Source organism: Silene latifolia, chromosome 6 (genome assembly GCF_048544455.1).
Source record: "Silene latifolia isolate original U9 population chromosome 6, ASM4854445v1, whole genome shotgun sequence".
NCBI classification, from domain to species: Eukaryota; Viridiplantae; Streptophyta; class Magnoliopsida; order Caryophyllales; family Caryophyllaceae; genus Silene; species Silene latifolia.
The window spans coordinates 134685556-134695449 of NC_133531.1; the positions used below are offsets into that span (position 1 = coordinate 134685556).

A 9894-nucleotide genomic window follows, 5' to 3' on the forward strand; every position below is an offset into this window, starting at 1 on the left:
TGATTTTCCTATGTATTTTTTATTTTCTCAACGATTTTTCATCTCAAGTAAACACCTGGATGTTAAACCCTAGTTTTCGTGTGTTTTAGAGTTCATGAACATAGTATTTTACGCCACTATTATGATTCGATTTTAATTCCAGATTTGTTGACTTTTAATTGATGTGTGTTGGATCTTTAATTAGAATGCAAACGAAAAAAGAAATTTAAGATTGATAATAGAATTTTTGTGGTTGATTAAATTGAATATTTAATTTTCTAGATCTCGTGGTTAACTAGAGCATGATTCTAATTCCATTTTTGTTGACTTTTAATTGATGTTTCGTGTTATAACACCATCTTCACATTGTTTACGGTCTACTATATGTGTTTTTAATGTTTGTCAAAAAATTAGGATTCTGACATAGTAAAATTTATAACTGGATTTGTTTTCATGAAAATTGTGATAACTGTAGGAATTATATTAGGTTTCGTAAAATAATCGACGCATGTTACTGTAACAGCGTTACTATAACATTAAAATTGCAGAACAAAGCTGAACTTGAAATAATTGTAATCTGATGTTATTGTGTGAGTGTGTTACGAAGAATGTGAAATTGTGTTCTAATATCTTTATAATTGTATAATGTTATATTTAGCACCTTCTTTTGATGAAGTTGTTTCATTATAATGTTATCATTTATTATCGATAAACATTAGAAAAGTGATTTGTTGTTTCAGTGCTTGCATCTATGCCATATAAAAAAGAGTAGCCCCTGATTTTTAGGTTTTTTTTTTTAGATCTACACCTTTATAGTTGCTTTTAAATTTTTATTCAATTACTGAACTCGATTTGGTTATTGAATTTTAATTTTCGTAATTGATGTTCAACTTATATTTTTTACGATTCGTTTTTTTTTCATCGGATTTTATGTTCATTAGTTGTATGGATCGTAAGAATATGTGTACAGATAATTTTGTTACTCCTTTGCATCTGAGTTTTTTTTTTGGTTTGGTGATTTTCTTTTTATTTCATCAATGTCATACGATGTTGATATTTTATTGTTACATTGTTACTGATAATACTAGGTCTCCATAAATAAAAACATAACTTGTTTTCAATATTTTACAAGAATAATAACATTGTTCTTAATACTGAGTCTTTCATAATAATAGCAATATAGTCTTATATTAATCGTTGTCAATGTTTTTCATGCTCAGAGGTGAATCAATTTACCAAGGATTGATTGCTATATCATATTTATCTTTGAAGAAGGGCTGTAATATTAGTGAATTCGATGAGGCTCATAATCATCGGTCATCCTCTGTTAATGATCAAGACCTCCGAACACTTTCGAGTGATCTTTTCTTCTTTTCATAAGCAGATTTTTGCGGACCATTCAAAAGTTTACATCGACGCTACAAAGAGGTTCAACATAATGGAGTTTACGAGCTTTTAATGTTTTGTTTGTAATAGAATAACGACTTTCATTCATGTATTTATTTTTCATAAGCAAAGGTGATTACTATTATAGTAACATTTTGTTGTTGTTGCATAATTTATTTATCAAGGTAACATTGGACAATATTAAGAGAAATATTATTTAGTTCGGTACATTAACACTTATACAACTAATCCTGATCATGCTACTTTAAAGTGATAATGTTTCTTTGTAACATCTTTTAATTTACTTCATCAAAGGGAGATCAATGTTACAAGAAACACGATTCTTGTAAGAAATCATTACGAAGAAACACGAGAACAACGATAGAGTAATAATTATCTTGTTCATTTACTATATAACAGAGTGTATAGATTAATTTAAAAATGTGAAGGTAGAGATTAGTCTTTAATTATTATTGTATTAGTATTCTTTGTAACATCATTACGGTGACGCTACTACAATATTTTCATTATTGTAACATAATTGATTCATGAAAGTAATATCAGTAACAATATTTAAGTTTCAACTTGAATTCATTTCAATGACAAAAGGCAAGGTTAACATGTTACATAATACCACAAAACACCAATGTTAAAGTTTACATCATAATCCCACGCCAAAATCTCACAACAATGTTAAAAGTCTATACTAGCATTTCAACTTCAATAACGTTGTCATCTTCACGTATATCTTCATGTCGGTGTCTTACTCTTTGTTTGTATGTGCCATCTTTTTGCGCAACTCGAATTTTTGTGTTGCTTAATCAAACTTTCTTCTTGAATTTCTGAAATTTAAAAAAAGATTTGACCATTATTAGTGTTCAACATCACTCTTTTGAGTTTATAACAATGCTATACCATTAAATTTAATTGGACAAAAGCACACAATATTATTTTATGATGTTACAACATCCAATATATATAGTTATAATAATATTGCAAGTTCGATTAAAAAAATATTGACCTTTGCTCAATAATAATCGCATTATCTTGTGTAGTAATAATGTTAAAGATATCAATGTTACAGAATAATAATGTTACGTTGTCAATATTTATCAGAATAATGTTACAATAGAATAATGATCTTGTAACATGCGTCAAATATCTTATGAAAATTTAATCCTCAAATTTACCCCAATTTTCTTGAAATCAAGTCCAGTTATACTTTTGCAAAATCACCATACAATAATGTGATGCGATAATATTATTTACAAGAACAATATTAAAGAACAATATTACAAAGAACATGTGTTGAAAATTTTACAAAAGCTAATTTAATCGCGATGATTTCCGCTCAATTTCATGAAAATAAATCCAGTTATGAATTTCATAATGTCGTAACCCTAGCTTTTTGACAAATACTATGAATACATAGAATCGATAAATAAGAATATAAAAATGATATTATAAAACTATTTAACAATCCACAAAATCACACATTAATACATAATTCAACCGTAAATTAAAAACCACAAATTAAAACTATCGCACAATTTTCATCGGTCATAACCCTAATTTTTGCACAAACACTATGAACAATACAATCAAAGTTAATAGTATGAACAATCGACAACAACAATATGAACACATACAAATTAGGACTAAAAATCAATTAATCACTTTAAGCACAACACTAACCCTAATTTATTTTGTTGAAAACGAAAATCAAAATTGAAGTAAATCGATTGACAAATTCTTCATATCAATCAAGAACAACATTCGATAAGATCAATCACAACAAAAATTTTTAAAAAAAAATTGTGGAAAGAGCGCGATTTATACCTCTCCAATATGTGAGAAACGGATGCAACGGAATCTTGACTATACTTTTTTGAAGATCTTCGATTGATTGTGGTGATAATTTTACTTGATTGTGGAATATTTTTTGGCAACGAGAGATGGTTGCAGTTACTAGAGAGAGAGAGAAACAGAGAAAATATCTGAAGAGAGAGAAAATTTAAGAAAATAATAAGACTGCGATAAACAATGTTTAGGTTTTATAATTTGGCTGAATGTTTAGGGGTGACGTGGTTGAACGAGGGCTGTTGGATCTTGTTGATCCAATGGTCCTTATTGATATGCTAGACTCATCTAAGATGCTAGACTCATGGGATGCTCACTCTATATATATATATATATATATATATATATATATATAGAATTAGGATCACGTGAGTCTACCACATATTTTTGAGTCCGTGAGTCCTAATATCAACCGTCAGATCAAATAGATCAATGACTAAGATCTAACGCGCTATAGTAAGGGTATTTTTGTAATTTTATAATTTGATATATACTCTCATAGTCAGTCATTCATTCATTTATTTATATTCACTTTCTCTCTCTACTCTCTCTCTTCCGCGCTTCTTCTTCTTCCGCCTTGTTCTCTGATAGTGCCTCATTTCTCCCTTTTCACTCTTCGACATCCTCGTTCGTCTGTTCTTCTATTTCGACATGCTTCTTGCTTCCAACATTAATCTGCATCATTCTGTAAGTTTGATTATCCTTTTAAACATTATTAGGTCGCTTTTTTATTTCGATTTGAATCAATTTTCAGTTTGATTTGTTAAACTTTAGATCTCATTTATGAGTAAGAATCGAATTTTCTAGGTTATTGTTTTGGTAGTTAATCTTCTTATAGTCGAATTTGAGAATTCAAAATGATTTTTATCGGAAAATTCAATTAATTATGTGTTTGATTCCATTTAGGTGTTCTTATACAACGAAGGAGGAGGACAACGGCGAACGAACAATCGCAATTGATGAATTCGCTTCATCAGGTATTCAAAGTTTATGATTATTATCATGTGAGTAGTATAAGTTGTTATTGAATGTATATTATAGTCGAATTTGAGATTTTGAAATGATTTTTATCGAGAAATTTAATTAATTCCGTGATTGAGTTAATTTAGGTTTTCTTACAACGAAGGAAGAGGACAACGATGAACGAATAGTCGCAATTGATGAATTAGTATCATCAGGTAATGATTCGTAATCTACTTGCTCTATTTTTCTTCGTTTTGTGTTCTTTTACAGAAAAACACGTTTTTATGGTCTTTTTTGACCTATTATTTGTGTGATTTAATTTACGTGTCTAATGTGTTCTATTAAATTACTTATTCAGATTAAGAGTTGTTGTTTAGTGATGTAAGATTTACGTGTGCTGGGTGTTTGATTTTTGCTTTAATGTACTTGGCAATAGCTTTAGTGCAGAAGTAAGTATTCTAGAATCTCTAATGTATCACTGTCTTATAGCTCCTTATTCTGAATGGATGGTTCTACTTGATTGTTTAGAACTTGGTTAGCCTAAAAAAACCATAACCGTTAAAATAAATCTTTTGGGTGGTTTGTTAATTATGCTTGATGATCATCTTTGAGTTTTAAATGATTAAGACATAACATCATCTAAAGGATTTTGATAGACAATACACTTGTACATAAAATTAATATGGATTGGTTCAATATTTGAATAAACTCATCCTTGGCCCTCATTAATAGGATGTATCATCATCTTAGGTGAATATTAAATGTTTAATGTACTACGATATAGTACATGGATTGTTCAGAACTACTAAGTGTAGCATCTACTACAACTGACAGGTCCCTGAAGTCACATGGTATCACACTCCTGCTAAGTGATAGATAAATCTTTGGTGGTTAGCATATCCTTTGACAAGGCACCGCACAATATTTAGAACCAAAATCAGCAAATTATAGAAATTAGGCTGAACACCAAAATCGAATGCCTTCCTAATCCCGCACAGTAGCACAAAAGATAATAATATGAGGAAACGTAGAAATAATATGAACTTTTTTTTACCTTTATTCTATCCTAAGAAGGCGGATGATTGTTAAAAACTTCTGAAAAAAATGGGTGGTAATGTGGTTTGTGGTAGTGACAGCCAATAGATAGGGGTATATCAACAAAGTAGTAGATAAGTACAAAGTAGTTATAAATACCCTAGGCTTGCTCCATTGTTGTGTGTTCAACACTATTAATGATAGGCTCTTCAACCTCGAATGTCACATTTGATTCATTTTGGCCATCAGTAATTATCTTGTCATCCCGAGTGTGACCATCTTATCGTCACTTTACTGCCTTCATTATTTTTTAGGGTCCTATAGAATCTTCAAGCAAGGAGTTGGCCTGACTTCAATGCATGTTCAAGAAGAATATTAAATCACCACAAGCCATATTACAAAATGAAACATCGCCACCCAATGATGAATCAGATATAAACCGAAAGAAAGGTAGGTACGAAATAAAAGAAAGAGTCTGATTCAAAGAAGAAGTAATATCTAGGATAGAAGTCGTTATAAGCACCTTTTCAAGCCTAGCAACTCCTCCAAGCGAGAAAAGAAATGTGAATGTTTTAAGAACTATGAAAGGGTTGTGAAATGTTTTACAGAGGAACACTCAAATGTTTATAAATCACTTTTAAGAAATTTATGAAACTAGAAAGCATTTTATTATGCCTATCATGTCGACGATGGTCAATGTTTGTGTCAACGATGGTAAATGTTTGTATCAACAACGTTACACTCAATCAGTGTCTTGATAGAGATAATGACTATGGTCCAAATGTCCCCCTTCTTTAATGTAAACTCTTTTACTTTCTTGATCAAATGAGTCATCTACTCATTTATGTTTTTCATTTTTCCATTTTTATATTTCATTTTGTCTGAAAAATGGTGATTAAACGATGTTTTTTTTTTGCAGATTTCTTCGCTTGCTGAGGTTGATTAAGACTTATGGGTGTGCATGTGGAACTGCCAACATCAATCAGCAAATCAATTTTTTTTAGTAGCCATATAGTACAACATCAATGAGCAAATGATCTTTTTTTTTGTAGCATTTCCCTTATAAAGACAATTTTTTTATTCTTAAATTTCTTTCAAAGTGGTTACAATTTTTTGTTCTATTTCCATTTTTGGTTGGCACCCGGTTACTCTGAGTTATCAGGTTTTATTGTCTTTTCTAAGACTCTTTTGCAAAAACAGTAGTCGTAACTTGATCAATGTAACTTGTTTTTTTGTTAAAACGATGTTACTTTTATAATTTTGTTAAAGTAGTACAGACTTATTAGAAAAATATCAAAGTAACTTAGTAACAATATCATATTTGTAACATGATTTGCCATTTTTAATACGGAGTGCGTTTTTTATAAGAGTTTTAAATAAAAATATATAACTGTATACATATCACATGATATTGAAAACAATATCACACGTTATAAGAAACAATATCGCATGATGTGGATAACAATATCACACGATTGGATTAACAATATCACACAATGTCATTAACAATATCACCATTTGCTAGTAACAATATCACAAAAATATAATCTGCCTTTTTCAGCCTGTTGATAATGAAGTATTAGAACCATTTACAAAGAATATCACACTTCACTTAAAACAATATCACACTTTATAAAAAAACAATATCACGTTTAAAATGATTATGTTCATACAAGCTGTTTAAGTAACAATATCACTACATACAAGACACAATATCATTACCGCTCCTAAACAATATCAAAAAATATAGGCAACAATACCAGTTTATGCCACCTATATTAGACTACTTATCCTACCAACATTACATCAATTCATTTTAAATTACTATTCTTAGTAGTCCTTTGAGTTCCTTCCTCTACCCTTACATGTAACTCTACACTACATCTACGCCTAGCATTTGCAACACTCTTGTATCGTCTTTTTTGTGTCTTGAGCTCTTATCCACCACCACCACCACCACCACCATCATCATCATCTTCATCTTCATCTTCTTATAATATTATGAAGAGTTGCTCAAAGTAACCAATGTCAAGTGCAACAAAAACCTGGTAACAGACAACATAAAATTACTACAACATCAACAATCCCAATGACTAAAGAAATCCTACATCATCAACAATTTTATATTCTTTTTCCATTTTTGGTTGACACTCTGTAACTCCTAGATATCAGATAAAACAATAGTCATAACTTTATCAATGAAACTTGTTTTTTTTGTTAGAACGTTGTTACTCTTATAATTTTGATAAAGTAGTACGACTTATTAGAAAAAAAAATATCAAAGTAACTTAGTAACAATATCATATTTATATTATGATTTGCTATTTTTATTGCGTTTTATAAGAGTTTTAAATAAAAATATATAACTTCAGAAGTATCACAGGATATTGAAAACAATATCACACGTTATAAGAAACAATATCGCATGATGTGGTTAACAATATCACACGATTGCATTAACAATATCTCACTATGTCATTAACAATATCACCATTTGTCAATAACAATATCACAATAATATAATCTTCCTTTTTCAACCTGTTGATAACGAAATATTAGAACCCTTAACAAAGAATATCACACTTCTCTTAAAACAATATCACACTTTATAAAAAAAACAATATCACACTTAAAAAGATTATGTTTATACGAGATGTTGAAGTAACAATATCACTACATACAAGACACAATATCATTACTGCTCTTAAAAAATATCACAAAATACCAGCTAATATTACATTACATCAGTTCACTTTTAATTACTATTCTTATTCAAATGAGCAACTTTTTTCGGAAATTTTATTCATAATCACACAAAAGTACATCGGTTCTTACAAAAAGAATAAGTTATGCTTAACCGGTTACAGCAACCATTCTACACAGCATGTAACCATGTATGTACATGGCTCTCGAAGGAATTCCACCAAAACGTCTAATACTAAGCTCCCTTCAAAACAAGTACGCTACATAGAGTAGACAGTAGCAACTATTTTTTTGTTTTTTCATGCCCCTTACAAATATTTTACCTTCTTAAGTAGTTTTGACTTCTCTGCTATGGGGTTGCCAAGTACATTCAAGTTTTTCAGATTCCGTAATGAACAAAGTGCCTGCCTAGAACAAAAAAAAAACATGAACTAAAGGAAAAAGTTTACACCAATATATAAAAGAAGAAAATGCGACTGCATGCATCCCATCAAAGCATACCTCTATAGCAGACCACCTAATAAGTATGTTGTTTCCGATGTCCAAAATTTGAAGTTTCTTATTGTGACTTAATTCTTCTGGTAGCGTCAGTTAGAAAACATTACTGATTCGTGGTGATTAGGACGAAAATGCAATCACGGGTGGAGTAAGGAAAAAAAAGTCGAACACAAACCTTAATATCGTTGCGAGATAGATGTAGTTGTTCTAGTTCAGTGCACGCCTTGACTGATGCATCAATCGCTTCTAGCTGGAAGTTGGAGAGGGAAATCTAAAGCGCCCAATAACATAAGAAGCAGACGTATTAGCAGTTGTACTTCGACATTCAGTAATCATCTTTCTATAAAATGCTCACCTTTATAATTGATTTCAGCTTAGCAAATACATTACCCATCTTACTTATGGATTCCTGGATAGAACTACAAGCAAAGTAGTTCAGATATCAAAATAAGAAGATGACATCATAGCTCATGAAAGTGTACAAGTATATCTTACGATGAACAAAATGACACAACTTAGAAATGATGAATCACTGTTAGCAACAGGGAGAACAAAAAGACATGACTATACTGAGACCTATCTTCTAAAAAGTATGTCGCTAAATTAAGGTGACTGTAATAACAAACACATATACCTACTTTTCTCATTCAATGAACACTGGCTAAGTCTCAATTTCTCAACTACATTGTCAAACAAATTCAACTTCATAATATGAAACCCTAGTTTTTTAAAATTATATAATATTAACCCTAATTTTCGCAATTAAACAAAAAAACATTCAATAAATACCAAAAACATACAATTAATAATACATAATTAGTTCGATTTGCTGAAATAATCACCAAAAACGTCTAAAATCGTCTATAGCTAACATATTTACAAATCTAAAGCAAGAACATAAAAGTACCACATATCACTCAACAATTAGTTCAATATTTTTTTGATGAAATCCTATTATATGCTTCTAATTCAACATACATATTATAATTTCGAACAAAATCAACATCAAATAAGCTATACTAAAACGACAGAAATTAAAACATATAACTTGTATTTCGCATTAATAATGAAATATGAATGTACCTGTGTGACATTAGAGAGAAATATAGTGATACTATTTACTTGTAGCGATCGAATTAATAATGAAGTTGATTAAATCCAGCAGAAATCGGATGAATTTGTCGCAAATGTTTTGAGATTTTTCGAGGTATTTAGGTAGGTTTAGAGAGAGAAAGTATGTATTTCGTTTAACTGGATGTTTTGGTTTGTTTTAGAAGGTTTTGACGGGTTTTGTTTGTCAATTTTATGCGTGATATTATTTGGTACATGGTGTGATACATTTGTTGGACTCATGGACTCAAATATTTAGGTGGACTCACCGGATCCCGCCTCTATATATATATATATATATATATATATATATATATAGAATCAGGATCCTGTACGAACCAAATTATGGTGCGAACCGTA

The 9894-nt window shown here is 30.1% G+C and overlaps 1 long non-coding RNA gene across 1 annotated transcript; it reads left to right on the forward strand.

Moving 5' to 3' along the window:
- Positions 1-3800: 3800 nt before the first annotated feature.
- LOC141585774 (uncharacterized) lies at positions 3801-6184 on the forward strand. Its single transcript, XR_012519412.1, has 4 exons — positions 3801-3912; positions 4132-4202; positions 4335-4403; positions 6143-6184. It is a non-coding gene; the product is annotated as an uncharacterized LOC141585774 (long non-coding RNA).
- Positions 6185-9894: the final 3710 nt, after the last annotated feature.